This window comes from Numida meleagris, chromosome 3 (assembly GCF_002078875.1).
Source record: "Numida meleagris isolate 19003 breed g44 Domestic line chromosome 3, NumMel1.0, whole genome shotgun sequence".
NCBI classification, from domain to species: domain Eukaryota; kingdom Metazoa; phylum Chordata; class Aves; order Galliformes; family Numididae; genus Numida; species Numida meleagris.
Window position 1 is genome coordinate 12,596,554 of NC_034411.1, and position 15,501 is coordinate 12,612,054.

General features: G+C 45.3%; 1 protein-coding gene across 22 annotated transcripts in view; it reads right to left on the reverse strand.

The window, feature by feature from the left end:
- The window catches only part of SPTLC3 (serine palmitoyltransferase long chain base subunit 3), a 295,028-nt gene that overhangs the window by 174,544 nt on the left and 104,983 nt on the right, over positions 1-15,501 (reverse strand). The window contains exon 1 of one of the 22 annotated variants that reach the window (XM_021392190.1): positions 13,659-13,677. The exons of the other annotated variants lie outside the window; for them this stretch is intronic. The gene's annotated coding sequence lies outside the window, so the exon portion shown is untranslated. Of the gene's footprint in view, positions 1-13,658; positions 13,678-15,501 lie in introns of those variants that run through there. 22 annotated transcript variants of the gene reach the window in all.

Sequence of the window (15,501 nt, forward strand, 5' to 3'; positions counted from 1 at the left end):
TCTCTGAGTCATAACAAGGCAACAATTGTTAGAACAACAGAATAGAAATTCTTGACATTTTGGTAAATAACATGGAACAGGCTTAACTCTCGCACATCCCACAGAACCCACCAGCAGCAAGCCGAACAAGATGTTTTATCCCACAAGAATAACACACACAGTGAGCAAAAAAATTATTTAAAGGAAAATCATGGCATCAATCTGAGCCTGAGTCTCTTCTGGGAGACATGCAGAGCCCTATTCCTTTGACCACAAGCCTGCTGTTACCCACTCTTATCTTTATTCATGAAATTAGGATCCCATTCTGTAAGACCATTAGCTAAGCAGCTTTACTGCTCTAATAGCATTGCTTCTGTGAGTCCTTCCATCTGACTCCTGATGGCCTCTATCCAGAAAAGCACTTAAGTATATCCCTCTGTAGCCAAGGGAACACCCGCTCTTTGGCTCCAGAGGAACTTCACACACGTTGGAATTCACAAGTGTGCGGTTGAATCAGAGCCTCCCACTTATCTATCCAATTAAGAGCACAGGGCTCCTTAATTACAAGCAAAACCAGGCAGGTATTGTGCATCATTTGTAGGAGCAATTTTGGAGGCCCCGTGAAAGCAATTATCACCAGTTTCTTTACAAATATATGCACATATATACACATTGATTATTAAAAGCATCCTCCATTTTAGGAAACCTGCTTCTGACCCCATATCAAAGGTCTCTGTGCATCTGCACTGGGGTTGCTGGTTTCTCACCCCTCACTTGATGTTGGACATTCCAGCAAGAAGTCTGCTCCTCACAGTCATCTTGGGCGATAAAGTTGAAGCAAGTATCTCAGATGGAACAAGAATGAAAACTTTTCCCTCTGTTAATTTATATTTTATCACAGATTTCAATTATGCTGGCCACAAAAACACGCAGAATTCACACACTGCTTGCTGGATTCTGTAAGCAGTGCTGAGGCTGTGCACTGCTGTAATCCCAGCCGCCAAGCTTGTACAGACCCATGCAAAACACCCAGGTTTTCTCTGCGCCCCTTGGTGCTAGGCTGCTTCACTTCCCCCCAGTCAGGAGGAGCCCCCACTGCGTCTGCCTGCTCATTTTGCCCCATGACCTGTGAACACCCACCTGCCTCACCAAGCCATGTTGTCAAGAACTTCTCAGAGCCGATCAGCCCCAAGATGCTTCTACTTGCCACTTCTGATGCAGATTTTAGCACACATTTCCAGAGGGAAAACAAACAAGCATCCATCTCTGCACACATCTCACAAAGTCTCACCTTCCTCTGAGCACTGAGAGTTTTGCTGCAATCCAGCTCTAAGCTTACCATTTCATTGTCACAGCCTGCAGGCTTTTCCAAGTGGAAAAGCCCACAAACTTCCTGTCCTTTTCCATCCCTTGCTTTGTTTTTCTTAAATCATTGGTTAAGATGAATGCATTTCGTTAGGGAAAGAAAGAAAAATGGAAAGAGATGTTATGACACACAGTTTTCTCCCTGCCCCTATTGCTCTTGGAGCAGCAGTACCACCGCGATGGCAGCATCAGACACAGCTGCTTCAGATGTGGCAGCTGCTTTGGTTTGGGTGGCTGGGTTACAGTATTTTCCAGGGCAGGCAACTGCACTTTTTCACAGGGTAAAGGATTATGCATCTGAGTGATGCAGAAGGAGTCTACACGGATCAAGATACTCCTTGCATGAGAAATGAAAAAGCCATCCCCAGGCAAGGGCACAGCTGGAGGTTTAGCTTCTATTTGTGGTTTGGCACCTAGTTTGCTTCAACTTTAAGCCATTTCATACTTGAAACTTTTTTTCTTTGTGAAATGCATTGAAACTACACAAAAACACAGCTGGATATTAGAGGTCACCGCACAGCACATGGTCTCTGTGAAAGCTCTGAAGTTTCTTCTTTTTAGCGATGCAGCACAGTCAAAACATAGGTGAGGGTGAACTAAGCCCAGTCTAACTGTGTGTAATGCCAAACTCTACAACATTGTCAGCTTGGGATTTCTCTGTTGCTATGGTTTAAGAAATGGTTTCTTACAGTAAGGGTACTTTGTGGTCAACTCTGCAAGTGCACAGTGTGCAATAGCCCACTGTGGGAAAGCATGGAGCCATCTGGTTGGCAGACAAAATTTTTAGAGAGGAGTAGGAGAAGAAAAAAATAAAACCAGACCCCTGTATGATTTGAATGTTGAAAATACAAGAGAGCTCATGTATGACTTGGTGAGGCACTGGAGCAGGCTGCCCAGGAAGGTGGTGGAGTCACCATCCCTGGAGGCATTCAAGAACCTTGTGGATGTGGCACTGAGGGACATGGTTAGTGAGCATGGTGGGGATGGGCTGACAATTGGACTAGGCGATCTTAGTGGTCTTTTCCAACCTTAATGATTCAATGACTTGAAATTTCAGGTCTCTAAATCTGTGCACATGCTCTCTGATCTACCCGCACACTGCTCCTTTAGCAGCCTCCATGTAGGTTCCCAGGTTGGATCTCCAGAGCTCACTGTTTCCCAGGGCATTTGGGCTGGAGACACATGATAGCACAGGGCTCCTGTGCCTACCTCTGGGTTCTGCATCAGGCAAGTCCTCAACTCCCATATACTTGTGCTTTTGTATGTTATGTTATCAGCCAGAGACAGTAGGAGCACTGACACTTAGACAACCTAAGTAATGACAAGCTAACAATGCATTAATTATGACAGATGATGAGCTTTGCCATGCTTAGGAGCACTCTGTGAAAGCACAAGCAAACACCTTTTTTCCCTTGACTCTGTGGAGGCCCAGCATCTCTGCACAGAGTAAGCATCCTCCAGCTCGCCCTCCACCAGCCAGCCCCATGGTGATACTCAATTGGATTTTTGTCACCTCTGTGATTTGGCAGCCGGCTTCTTGACAGTGGGCAACAAGAGTCTAAGTGCTCTCAGAGAGCTCTCCTAGCAAGGGTCTTTCCTTACACAAAAAATTGGATGACAGCGTGATGTCTACACCTGTCAGCATCCCTGACACTAACCACTTTTCTCATTGATCTAACACTTCTCCAGTGAGATGCAGCCAGGGTCCGGCAGCCCCAATCTGTGAGACACTGCAATAGGGCTTAGTAAAAAGTAGTTAATGCTGGAGAGTTTCTTGGGATCTGTGGAATATCTTATCTCCTGAATCTATTTATGGGTCACAGGTAAAGCAGAGTTGTCCTGCAGAGCAAGACTGCTGAACCAGGCAGGTTCTGTTGCTTTAGAGATGAATTGGTAGGAGAACATCACACAGTGCGCTCTGGGCAGCATCCTGCTGAGAAGCTGTGGTTGATCTTAAAACTCTGGAATATCCTGAATTAGTATTAACATTGCCTGATGTGTTATGCATCAGCAGACGCAACATGGCCCTGGAGGCTAGGTGTGAAGAGCCAGAGCTGTCACAGGCATACTGGTGGCTGCAGAGCATCCGCAGTGTCCTGCAGAAACATGCTGGCAAGCACCCACACTGGAATATCAGGTGTCCCAAGTACTTCTCTTTGAGCACAGCCCTCCCAAAAAGGACTAGAGAGTACTGGTGGAGGGGAAGCTGGACATGAGCCAGCAATGTGCCCTCGCAGCACAGAAAGCCAGCTGTATCCTGGGCTGCATCAAAAGAAGCGTGGCCAGAAGGGAGAGGGAGGTGATCCTGCCCCTCTACTCCGGGGTGGTGAGGCCTCACCTAGAGTATTGGGTCCAGATGTGGAGTCCTCAGTACAGGAGAGACATGGATCTGTTGCAGTGCATCCAGAGGAGAGCCACAAAAATTATCCAACAGATGGAACAGCTCCCCTGCAAGGACAGGCTGAGAGCTGGGGCTGTTCAGTCTGGGGAAGAGAAGGCTCCAGGGAGACCTGATAGCGGCCTTTCAGTGTGTAAAGGGGAACTATAAGAAAAAAAGGGACAGACTCTTTAGCTGGATCTATTGTGACAGGACAAGGGGAAACGGTCTCAAACTAGAACATGGGAGACCTAGATTGGATATAGGGTAGAAGCCTTTTTTTTTTACAGTAAGAGTGATGAGGCACTGGAACAGGTTGCCCAGAGAGATGGTGGACGCACTCTCCCTGAAGACATTCAAGGTCAGGCTGGATGGGGCTCTGAGCAACCTGATATAGCTGTATATGTCCCTGTTCGTTGTAGGGGAGTTGGAATAAATGACATTTAAGGGTCCCTTCCAACTCAAATGATTTATGATTCTTCCTAAAAGTAGTGCAGCAGAGGTTAAGAGAATGAAGGACTGAAGTTTGTTGCCTTTCCCCCACAACTGCAAACAACTCTCACATGCGCGAGGGAAAGGCTGTATGAGCACAGAAGCACAGGTGCTATTAAAGCTCAGCACCTTATCGGTTTAGACCCTTGTAAAGTGGCTTGAGGCTCATTAGAAAAAGGGGGAAAATCTTATTTGATGGCTGGGGCAAGGAGGTGCTGAGAAGTCACTGCCCTACTGCTAGGCATATCTATGAGTGCTGCTGCTGCAGTAAAATTGGTAGTGTGGCAGCAAAAATTAGCAGCAGTTTATGTCTATAGCCAGTAAAAAGATTTTCTCTAAGAAGATAGAATACATTCGTGTATTCCCTATACATTCCCTTCCCGTGTATAGGGAGAATGTATTCAGCAGAATTGCAGCTCCTAGCTTTTCTTCCCTCTGCAATTGGCCTCCCTCTGTGCTGCTCCGAGCATGTGCCTCTATGCTCAACTATTATTAATCCTGTAAAGCTGCTAGGAACACATCTAGTATGGGAAATGGAATATAATGGTGAAAGCACATCATCTTCAGAGAGATTCCAGGAAATGGAGAGGAAAAATGTCCCCAACAACATGTGTCTGAATAGGAATGTGTGGAAAAACTCTGGATTAATGTGTTGGGCAAAACCTCAGTGCAACCAGATTTGCAAATATCAAACCAAGAGTTAATTTAATGAAAAATCTGATTTTTTTTGTTTTCATTATCCCATTAAATAAAAATATATTTAAAAAAATAAAGTCCAGGAAGCCTCAGCAGTAGGTATGTAAAAGCCTGGAAGAAGTCAGCTTCATTCACAAAGTGGGTTACCTTCATTCTTCAGGATAGAGTTGTGACAATTTTTGAAGAACAGAGCATGCTACAGATATATCCATCCTGTTTGCAGGAGAGAGCATGCCAAAGCAGCTGCGTGCTTTTGGTCTACTGATTTTTTTTCTGCATTACAAAGGAAATGAAGGATTTTTACTGAGATGGGCTTCTTTTACGGGTTTCACCTGCATCTGCAGGACCTTACCAACTCATTCAAAAAGCTTTGAAAAAAGCTCTATTCAGTAGCTACTCAGTAGCTCCACTACTTTGTGTATTATGTTCCTATCAAGCCACAACACAATTCTTTCATAAATGAAGTTACTGAGATGAAGCAGCTATACTACCACAAATACGATATCGAGCTCTCAAACACCCTAGATTTGTTATTTACAGTTGGCCCATTGCAGACTGCTCATCTTGAACTCTAGTTCTCCAGTGAAAACTGCTAAGAGCTCTCCAGCTATAGCTGACAAAAGGACAAGCAACATCTCCCTCCTTGACTGCAACAAAGAATTTTGCTCAGCTGGAAACATCGGATCAAGGCTTTTAATACCAGCATTTGAGTGACATTCAAGGCCAAGGTCTTTCTCAAACATCTTCCCTAGGTCAGGAGCAACAGGATTCATACCCTTCCTGCTTGAAGAGGGTGTCTGTGTCACATGAGCAGATTGTGTATTTCAAAAGCCATGGCTCCTTTTGTTCTTAGATAATGAAACTTGCTTCTTTAGACCAGTTATTATTAAAACAAATTCTCCATAGGATTTAAACAGGGCAGGAGACAATTTCAGGAAAAGCCCAGCTTTTATACTGGATGTAGAAAAGGCACAGCATGTAAAAGATGACATCTGAAGCTTTTTTTTCCCTTTCCTTCTCTTTTTTCTTTATCTCCTCATCAAATCAATGAGCTGAGGGATGGTACTTTAGAAAATAACAGTTAGACAAAGGTTTACACCTCAGGAAGCTCAGTGGCATTAGTCAAAGATCTTTTTTTTTTTTTCCCCTCCCCAGAGTCACCCTGGATTTTTTGCAGAAATCCTATTGCTTTGCACGGAAAGCATACATTGGTTAAAACATACTGGATATTGTTAGGACACTTCAAGCATCTAGCCTTTGAAATAGCAAAGGGGGGAGATTCCTCACTCCTGCCAGCTGGGCTTCCTCACAGACTCAGCCCCTTGCCAGGTGACAGTTAATCCACCCACATCTTATATAGTCCCATCACCCTTTTGACTGAGTAAAAAAGCCAGAATAGAATGAAGACAAAATGTTTTTTGCCTTTGTTAAAATTCAAGCATTTTCTTCTTACTTTGGCTAACTTCAGGCTGAAACAGCTCAACATCTTAAAATTCCTCCAGGGAAAGGAGCTCCATTCTCAGCTCTTCCAGTGCTATCACTATCCCAGAGCTGCAGGTTCAATGAAGTTCAGTGACCTGTGTAATCAGAAGGCATAGCTCATAGGAGACACATCTAATCCACACGGCATCCATAAACGTGCAGCCTTCTTTTCACCCACAGAAATAACTGCATCCTCTCCACCCTGTGGCAGTGGCACACAGCATTCCTCCCCAGCATCTTGCTAAGAGGGAAATACTATTCCTTTGGGTCTGCTGAAGTACAGCTCCAAAATGCCCCTCTCCGGCTCTCTCAACATGGCCCTGGCTCAGCCCTAATAACAGCTTGCACAAGGTGACTGCACAATCCCCTTTCTCACACTGCTAAAATAGCTCTCATATGGACAGCTGTAAGACCAAAAGCACAAAAGGAGCAAAATTTGAATGGAATGCAACCTCCAGCCCAGAAAGCCCTCCCTTGCCAGTAGCACAGGGAGCATGCACCAGTACACACACCCTGCTCACATCATTCCTGAGCCCAGTGTCCACTGCAAGAGTTGGGAGCCTGGGTGGCAGATGGTCCCACACTGGAGCATTTGAAACCTCAGACGCGGAGAATGGTATATCAAACTGCTTTCAAAAGGAAAGCCCCCACTCAGCACAGAAATCCAGCACGCAGCATCTCTGGGCTTCATCCAGTCATAAAAGATGAATCCAACTAGCCTGAGCATTTCTGCACACACAACTATTCAATTAGTATTGGCCTGTATGGGCATAAATCACTCAAAAAACAGACTATTTTTAAGCACAGCAGCCCTTGCTATCCCCCTTTGCCCCAGGATCAGTTACTCAGCTGCACTTTGGTCAGTACCTTGTTGCAAAGCACGATCCTTTGTGCAGATTATGCACATTGCACAGGCACACCTGGTTCCCATTTCGTCATAAAAGAAGAAAGAAAAAAAAGAGATGTGATTTCTTACAGCAGCCCGTCTCCAGATAGCACAGAGTTTTTGGGATGAGACCTCACCCTGAGCCCTTGGATTTGCTTTGTGATGGGCAGCAGCAGAAGCACTGCAGAGTAGACAGAGGATCCTTTCTCCAGGATGGGGGTTCAGACATCCCTGTGCCTCTACTTTGAGCAGGGACACTCCAGCCCTCCTCAGCTTTCTCCCAGCAGAGGCAGCAGGATGTGGCAATTCTGTATGGATCCTGCTGCTTTCCATTCCCAGCAGTGCTGTCCCTCTCTCTGGGCTTCCCTATATTTCCATCTTCTGCATTCACCCTCAGCCTGTTTTCTCCTCTGTACCAGAGCAAGAGGAAAGTAAAGATCTTGTACTACCAGTTCATGATGCACAGACCATGATCTTTCCCAGCAAAGACCTCTCCAAAGAGTTCAGGACAGGGAAAGACAGGCTAAAGGTACGAAGTTATGAACAGTGTTGCAGCCTGGGTTGGAAGCAGGGAACTGCCGCCTGTGCTGGACAACACCAGGTTTAGCTACTTATCATGGAGAAGAAGAAGTAAAGAATCATAGAATCATTAAGGTTGGAGAAGACCTCTAAGGTCATCACATCTGACAACTGACCCATCTCTACCATGCCCACTAACCCATGTCTCTTAGTGTCACATCTATGTGTTTCTTGAACCCCTCTAATTTTTTTTTGTTTGATGTAAGTTTATTATTTTGAGAGTACCAAATGGAATTTTAAAACACTACGATGAGAAACATATACATATATATATAAATATTTTAACAAGTAGATTTAACTATTGGGACAGTTTTAATTTCACCTGGGCCAGCTTACTCATAGTCAGTGTAGATCAAAAGAATAATTCATAAGCTTTAATAAGGGTATGGATCTGCAGGTCCCTCCTATCCACATGTGTGTGCAGCACTGGGGAAGGGGCTGTGGCCACCACCTGTCTGGAAGCTGCAGGCCCCCACAGGACTCACAGAGCCCTTGCTGGCAGGGGGAGGGTGGCCCCTTGCTCCCCACAGGGATAAGAAGCAATATTTCCAAACAGCTCTCCATCTAATTTGTACTTATGCAAAAGACCTGTCCCATAACACAAATCATCAAGCAATTAGCATGCAACGCTGTAGTGAGACTCTCCTTTGCTTGTTGACGAACTATCTTCAATGCCATTAATGAGAGCTAATTAAATCAATCAAGTCACCATCATTCCTCCAACATTACTGCAGTTACTGAACCTGTATCGGATGGGGAGTGCTTTTTCAGGCACTGTAAATACCAAGATATGCATTTATCATCTTGTCCTTCCAGGATACATCTGCTCTCACTGCTGTGCCTTCCATTTATCATCTGTTGTCACCATCCCTGTCCCCAACACATCCAGGTGTCAATTAATTCTTTCCTCACTTCCCTGTGTGGCTCAAGTGCATTACACTGAATAATCTGTCTTAACATCTGTGCAAAGATCTCCTTACTGGAAAGCATCAGCGTTCAGCCGCATCCCCTAAGTTGTGTGGCTGTGACCATATCCTCTCTGTTCCTGTGCTGCGTGGTATTAAAACTGCAAGGAACCTCCACAAACACCAAAATTTGTCAGGTGAAGAAGCACAGGTTTCCACTCCCTTCTCCCACGCCTTGGCAGGAGATTTGCAGTGAAGTTATAAAAAAACCACATACGTACCAAAAAAACGTCTGAAAATGATTTCCAGGAAAACCTTTCAAGTGGGTAATTTCCATGGATCACAAACCTTTCAATTGCTTTTTATAACTGATGAGCATTTCACATCAGACTATTCCAACACCGATAGCATTAGGCAATAGCATTTCTGATACACCGCCAGCCTATGTGCCTACTGCTCCATTCCTATGAGCATGCGGATGGATGGTGGCCTTTTCCCGAACAGGAGAATCCTCTTATGTTATATTATAGCATTTGGTCTCTAGTTATGTTTCCACTCTATCTGGCTAACTCTCCTGTTTATTTATAAATCAGCTACATTAAAGTGCTTTAATTTCAGCATTGGGTGTTTATTTTAGAGAGAAATCAGTTGGCAAAAGAAAACACCCTAATGGAAAGCAGCACCAGCTCTGATGAGATATACGTTTCTTTATAGTAGACTTAAAAAAAGTGAAACGTTTGTGGTTTTTTTTCTCATGCCCCTCTCCCCCCCGCCCCAAACATACCTAGAGGCATTTTCCCTGTTTTAATTTTTTAATTATACAAATGCATCTCATCGCTCAGAGGGAATGGCAAAGCAACGCAGCATTAACTTCTTACTCATCCCCTGCCCGTGGATGTCATCCCCTGCTCTGTCACTGCAGGCTGGCTTTTGTCCCCTTGCGTAAAAGAGCAATAGAGCCTCACTGGAAGACTACCAACGACATATTAGGAATAATTTGACCATATTATTAATTATTTATTGGCATGTAAGATCATGAGAAAAATTAACGCTGGGGGTCTCTTATCACCAATCATTCAGCTGTAGAAGGACCCCAGACTAAAGAATCCCAGTTCCCCCAGCCACTTCCCATAAGACTTGTGCTCCAGACCCCTCACAGCTTCATTGCCCTTCTGTGGACATGCTCCAGGGTCTCAGTGCCTTTCCTGTAGTGAGGGGTCCAACACTGAACACAATACCCAAGGTGCATGAAACAGGAAAGTCTCAAAGAAGTAGAAATAATGACGTGGGATTTTTTGGTTAGACCAACTCTCCCTCATGAATGTTGTATGAAGAAAAAAAAATTTGCACCCCTGCCAGCAAGGGTCACAGGGACAGCAACAGAGCAGCCAGGTCTCATGGAAAACCTCTGGCCCCAGTCCTCCCCCACACAGTGAGTCTGCTGAGCCCTAACACGATTTTCTCTTGTTCTGTCACACCTTGATGCAGTGCTGTACCAATTTTCAGGCTGCTGCAGACTTGCTCACTGAATAAATACATCTGGCTGCATGGGTCTCTTCCACTTCAGAGAGGATCAATGAATTTCCTTCCTTAGAGGAAAGGCTCCAACAAAATCCTCAGTTTAATCCAGTTAATATCATATACTCAACTAAACTCACATGACTGAAAGCATTCTGTCAGTTAGAGGCATTTCATCAGGCATACACACAAAGTGATTTTTGTGAACAGAACACTGCCTGGCACACAAACAGAAGCTCGCTTAGCAGAGCACGAGTACACGGCCATGACAGCAATCAGATCCCTCTGATTATGTGGTTATAAAAAGGCACGGAGGAGAGAGAAGTTATCTGCTTGGTGCCAGACCGGGGGAAGTGGCTGACATGAAAAGAGGAGCTCATGTGGCAGCATCAGCTTCCTATGGGCCTTTAACACTCGCATAAATCAAATCACCAGCACAGAGCCACAGTCACATCACATGGGTGGTTCATTTCCTACTCAGCTTTTGGCTGCAATGCTTTTGATCTTGTCACTGGTTGATCTATTTAATGTGTTAATTGCAAACTCCTCTGGTCTTCATCCAACGTTTCTTCTGTTTATTGGTGTGTCTGGCATCAGAAACATGCAAATAAGGTGACCAAATTATTTTGCCTTCTGCGTATCATCGAGTCTGCATCCGGCCTGCTTTGAAGAAAGCGCTGTATCTGAGCAGGGATGGACAAACCACACAGCAGTGTAGAAGCTCAGCAGTCCTTGCTCCTGGCTTTCTCCATACAGTGTTAGCAGGTTTCACCCTGCCCATACATGCAGAACAATTAAAAGATGCCCCAAGCAACCCTGTTCCCAGTGCAACACATGGGACAGGCACACTGACAGCAGCGCAACTGCAACAGGACTTCTGCAAATGGCATTAGAAGTGAAAAAGCACCTCACTTTCTGTGCTGGGATATGCAAGGTGAAGTGACTGATTTACCACTGTGATCAGCTTGTTCAAGGTGCTTGGGGCCTGAAGTACACTCTAACACTGGAGACGGCCTTGACACAACTTCAGGGTGGACATGTGACACCACCACTGGGGAGGAGACCCAAACATGTACCAAAATCAGTATTTGCACTCATCTAGCAGGAAACCTGCCTATTGCAATATTTGGCTGGCTTGATGCATAGCACTTCTCACTGACTGATAAATGGTCAGGTTTTAGGCTTAGGAACAAGGATCTGTGCTAAGTCATTCATCTGCAGAGAAGAAAGAAAATGCAGAGAGGATACAGCTGCTACGTGCTAAGGAAGCTGGGCTGCAAGGGACAGCACACATGGGAGCAACAAAGGGGGTTTCCTATCATGAAAACAGAGCACACAAATACAAACATGCAAACAGAGGAGTAAACTGAACTACACAGGACATGGTTATGGTACAATGCCTGTCCTTGGGAGATGCTAGCAGAGAGAATTAGGAAGTCTTAGAGCAGCCCTGTTTAAATGATAGAAATGCTGTGACCTCTGAACTGCGCAGCACCAACACTAGCAGCAGAAGCAGAGTGCATGCTGGTATCTGCACACTAGGGCTAAAGCAAAGCAATTTGTCCTGAGCCCATCTGTCAGCACAGAAACTTGTGCCTTTCCTGCTCTCAGAGGTCAGAGCAGCCAGGAAAAGGTTCCTTCTGTGTCAAGAAGCAACAAATCTCGGGTAGTTAGGAAGCCTCACTGGTGATGTGAAAGAGCATCAGGGTTTCTGCAAGAATTAGCTGAGCTCCGCAGCCTCTTGGTGCGGTTTCACTGCTTGCTGTGCCCCTGGCACTTGTCTTTTTCTAACACAACTTTCAGGGTCATCCTGGAGTTGCTGATGTGTCTCCTCCAGCAAACCCTCTCTTCAGTTACTGCAGAAGACTCTTCATTGCTATAATCATTTTGAAGCCTTTGAGCTGTACTTACAGCAAGTGGTTTGCAAGCAGAGCCAAAGTGCTCTATTAGGAGATGCTAAACCAAAAAGCCCTGTTTTGTTTCTTTTTTCCCCTCCAGGAGAGGAATCAAATTAATCTCACCCCCCTCCCTTTGTGGTAGCAGTTCAGCTGAAGCAGTAATAAAGAAAAATCTCATGAACAAACCACCAGCCATCAGAGTCATTTGTCTGCTATTGATCTGCTGTGTGATTTAATAGGCTGGAAAGGCAGGCACGGGAGGATCCAGCACCCCCATGCCCAGCAGCCCCATCTGCCAGCAAAACGGACCTTGTGTGAAGAGCAGGGCACATGGCCTTGCTGCCATTTCTGCCCCAAGCAGGGATTACAAGCCTGTTGTACATGGCAACATCCAAATTATCCTAGTGAAATATATGACAAGTAATTGTAGTCAAATTAAACCAAAGTGACAATTAAAAAAAAATTTTTGAAGAGGAGCTTTCACCAGGCTGCTGCTCAGAAAGGCTTCAGCATTGCCTCTGTCTCTCTCTCAGCATTGCCAGTCTAGGCGCCTGGGGTGGACAGCTGCTCCTCAGGAGCCAGTGCTGCCTGCAGAAGAGAGCAGGCTTGTGAGAGGGGAAAGAAAATGAAATCCTTTAGTTCTGCACTCAGTGTATGAACCTTGAAGAATACAGGCTTAGAGTCAATCTGCCAAAAATGGAAAGAGGCTTCACCCCACCAGGCAGTTCTCGTAGGCTCTCATGCTCAAACATTTGGCCGGGAGAACAGATTTGCTCTCACTTCATTCGCATCCTCTGTACCAATAAGTAAGAAACAGCTGAAACCACACAGCAAAACACCTTGCAATTTTTGACTGATGTCATCCACAGAAACTGCAGAATTAGAACACACAAACCTCCCCCATCTCCAGCCAGTACTGCCTTCCACAAGCCCAGCTCTGCCTAAGTCGTGCAAAAGCCACAAGGAGCTACATGCACCGAGCCATAGATCCCACCTCTCCTCTTTATCCAACTTAATACTAAGCAGTACAGATGTCGAGTCTACACAGCTGCCAGCCCCCCCTTGCTGATCATATGCATAAATAAAAAGCCACAGTGTTCTCATTTGAGTCCCTGAAACGGCAGAATTGAGCACCAGAGGTCCCAGCCAGCCTAGCTGGATTGACTTGCAGCGGTTTTTGATTGAAGTCAACTATTAACAGACACAATTAAGACACTGTTTCAGTTTAAAGATGAATTGTCCATGCAGTGACAAATTGTGAGTGCTTACTGCTGCACGCTGTGGCAGGTAATCAGGGGATGAAGCTGTAATTGTGGCATCTCTTGTTTTGCTTCTGCTGGAGCGCAGAATGTGAGATTCAATTTAACAAACAATTTGCCACACTGCTCATTCCTGCTGGGTGGAAAAGCAAAGCTTGCTGGCAAAGCTCCCTTTGAGTTTCACTCCTTTTTAAACCTGTTACAAGCAAAAGTGGTACTTACTTTAACCTTTGCACCAAAGCAGAAAGGAAAAGGAGAACCCAGGAGTGTCACTGAGGGTGTATCTCAGGCTTCATCCAGAGCAGGTGGAAAAAAAAATCAGTGGAAAGAGTCATTCTTATTTTGATGTCTTTGGAAGGATTATAGATAACACAGTGCAGTAGGGCCAGCATGCTGAAGCAACAAACACAGAGTAAAAGCCTCGTTAAGGTTGGAAAAGATCTTAAAGGTTGTCTGGTCCAGCTGTCAACCCATCCCCACCATACCCAATAACCATGTCCCTCAGTGCCACATCGACACAGTTCTTGAACACCTCCAGGGGTAGTGACTCCACCACCTCCCAGGGCAGCCTGTTTCAATGCCTTACCACTCTTTCTGAGTGGAAATTTTTCCTAATATCCAACCTGAACCTCCCCTAGCACAACTTGAGGCCATTCCCTCTTGTCCTATCACAGTTACCTATGAGATCAATCCCCACTTTGCCACAACCTCCTTTCAGGCAGTTGTAGAGAGCAATAACATCTCCCCGGAGCCTCCTCTTCTCCAGACTGAACAACCCCAGCTCCCTCAGCTGCCCCCCATCAGACTTGTGCTCCAGACCCCTCATCGCTCCACTGCCCTTCTCCATACACACTCCAGGGCCTCAATGTCTTTCTTGTAGTGAGAGGCCCAAAACTGAACACAGTACTCAAGGTGCAGCCTCACCAGTGCCAAGTACAGAAAATGTAGATGTGTGGAAGCAGGTAGAGATCTGCATGTGCTGGGAATTGCTCTCCATCAGCAGGACTGTTAAGCCACAGGTGCTTGCTGACCTTCAAGCCAAATGTCCTCCTGCACTATGGGAAGGGTGAAGTAAGGAAGAAGCTACATATAGATTAAGTATCTCCTCACTAGCCTGCCCCTGTTCTGCTGCTGGGAAAGGAGTGCTGAGACTCTCACAGGGCAGGTTCTGAGATGCTCATGGTGAGGAAACAAGTGTAAACTTGGTGCCATGGTCTGGTTATTGTAGTGAGTGGCTTTTCTTCCTCAGGTGTTGCTGAAGCAAGCGCTCTGCAAGGGAAGTAATCTTGCTCTGGTAAACCTCTAGAAATAATTTTAATAGGTATCTCACTGTCAACAGTTGCACATCTGCTGAGTGCTAAATTAGAAACCAGAAAAAACAACACCATATTTCCGTTTTATATCAGCAAGTTCTCCAAAGTATTAAAATGCAATGCATGCTTGGTGTGTACCCTGCTTCTGCCATTGTACAGAGGCTCCAACAAGAACTACAAGGAAAAAAAAAAAAAGGAAAGAGAAGCTTTTGTCTTTATAAAATGTTTCTGGTCATGGTCTTCAGAGAAGACATTTTCTTGCCTGCAAGCACCACACATGACTCAATATCTGTTTGATCCTGCTCATGATTCCTCATCAGCCTTGGAAAAGCCCTGAGGAAAGTTTCCAGGCAGCCAGCGACAAAATTTGATAGGGCTTTACTCAGGCACGACTCAAAAGCGAGAAAAACTCAGCTCATTAGATGAAAGTTCAGTGTTTTGGACAGAGGCAGGCTGTCAATGCGAAGGGCTGTGTGCTCTGGCAAAGCAAGAAGCATAAACAAATGCTTCATAATTTGTACATCAGTGGCACTTGAGGGAGGAGGGGAAAAAAAAGAAGAGAATAACCTGCACATTGATGAATGTTCCTCTCCAGCACCTCAGTGCTTGCCTCATTACAGGGCTTGCCCCTGCTCACATGGCTGGCAGGAGACTAATAGAATCATAGAATCATTAAGGTTGGAAAAGACCTCTAAGATTATCAAGCACTGGCCAAGCGCCAATCACTAAAAGCACCAGCCAAAATACAACAT